General features: G+C 60.2%; 1 protein-coding gene across 1 annotated transcript in view; it reads left to right on the top strand.

Moving 5' to 3' along the window:
• The window catches only part of MCAM (melanoma cell adhesion molecule), a 15,925-nt gene that overhangs the window by 332 nt on the left and 13,725 nt on the right, over nucleotides 1-1,868 (top strand).

Raw genomic sequence — 1,868 nt, 5'->3', positions numbered from 1 at the left:
GGGCGGGGGCTGCAGGGGCTGGGGAAGGCACGGGGCTGCCCGTCCCCACCTGGGGCACGCCAAGCAGCATGTCAGGGCATGCACTGCGGAGGAGCAGAGTGCTGCCTGCCGGCACAGCCCGCACTAGGGCCAGCTCCCTCTGGCAGCATCAGCAGGACCCAGCCGAGCCCCAGGGGCCTCGCTGGGAGAGCAGGGAAAGGTGGAAGGAGCTGAGGTGTGTGCTGTGGCGCAGCCTGCGCTCAGCCCCAGGCCCCATGCCTGGCTCTGCACGCTGGCCATCACTCCCCTCCAGCCGCGGAGAGCCAGGCTCAGCGGGAGACAGAGGAGAAAGGCAAATGCAATTACACACTTCCAGATCGTGCCTGCAACCTGCGATGCTCTCATAATGCATGGGTAATCAGCCCTGCCCTGGGCAGGCTGCGCCTACGAGCCGCCCCGCGGTCTCCATTTTTCGCGGAGAGGAGCAGCTGTGCGGCAACTCTGCCAGGGGCCGGCAAGCCCCACTGCTCCAGGGGCAGAGGCACTTGCCTGAGCGCAGCCTCTCACCCGAGAGGTGGCAGGAGGGTTGGAGGAGGAAAGCGCTGGGAGTTGTGGGGGCCCGGACACCCAGGTTCCCCTGGCTGCCAGAGAGCAAGAGCTGCTCAGTGCCTCGGCTGGGGCCGGCCCCGTGCACCCTGACCTTCCCACCCTGGCTGTGTGCGTGGGACCGTGACACGGGAGCCTAATCCACACTGTTTGTTTGCATAGCAGTGAATGGGGGCCGAAGCCAAATCCATTAAGCAAGCAAATAAATAAGAAGGCGTGAGACAAGGCAGCAGAGAGGGAAGATGAAGGTGGCCAGCCTGCTGCGCTCCCCACGCAGAGACCCTGAGCCCACTGGGTGCCGCACACAGCGTGGTAGGGCGATTTCATGCCAGCTTTGAGGGCAGCAGGGCCTTGCTTTCAAATCCTGCCCATCTTCCCAGAGCCATTAGTTCAGTAGGGAAAAAAAAGTAAGTCTTCTTCAAAGTTAAGTGGTCTGAAAAGCAGAAGCCAGACCAACTGGAGGCATGGCCATGGCAGTGACAGTGGAAGGCTGTTTCAGGATGGCATGCTCCCTGCCGCAGAGGTTGGCCGGCCTCTTTTCTCCAGGGAGTGGCATTGCCCTTTCCAACTGCTGGGAATTTTCTGCAGAGGTTTTATTAGCAACATTTTGCTTTATTTTTAACACAGAATAAAAGTTAGCACCAGACCAAAATGCACCAGCAGTGTGTCATCTGGGTTCTCCCGCTTGTTTGTTTGACTTGGTGGATGCTTTCCCGCAGGAAAGCGGGACCCCTTGGGCCCTCTGCCCTTGCAGGGTGGCGTTTGCAGGGCTTAAAATCACGGTCTTTTGTGCAAAATGGAACATCCCTTTCCCTCCTCCACGGGGAGCAGAGTCCGAGGCTCCTCTGGTGCTGCATCCTGCCCTTTGGAGGGAGAGGCAAGTGTGAGCACATTGTCAGGGGGTCCCCGAGGCCTGGGCACCCCCTCGGGGGGTGGCTGTTCCCACCATAGACAGGGAGCTCCTGCCACTGTTGGCTGCGAGAGCATCCCCGCACCGCAGCTGTGGGGCCGGAGAGCAGCTCGCGAGCAGCCTGTGCGTTATGGCACAGCTCCCTTGCACTTGTTCCTCCCAGCAAATGCGCTGCCTGGGAGGAGGCCCCCGCTCTGCACCGGCAACGCAAGGGCTATGAGCCTTATCACTGCCCAGCATTGCCATTTTAAGCAACTAATCTCGTGGGGAAAAAATTTAATCATTTCCGATGAATCATCAAGTCTATTTGGCTGGGAAAGTGTTGGGGGGGGGGCTGGCCAGGCACGCAGATGAGGCATGAGGAAGGCATGGG

The sequence above is a fragment of the Pygoscelis adeliae genome, unplaced genomic scaffold (genome assembly GCF_000699105.1).
Source record: "Pygoscelis adeliae isolate BGI_AS28 unplaced genomic scaffold, ASM69910v1 Scaffold268, whole genome shotgun sequence".
Classification (NCBI taxonomy): Eukaryota; Metazoa; Chordata; class Aves; order Sphenisciformes; family Spheniscidae; genus Pygoscelis; species Pygoscelis adeliae.
Note: the sequence above shows the minus strand (reverse complement) of the source record. Positions and strands in the feature narration are given on the sequence as shown.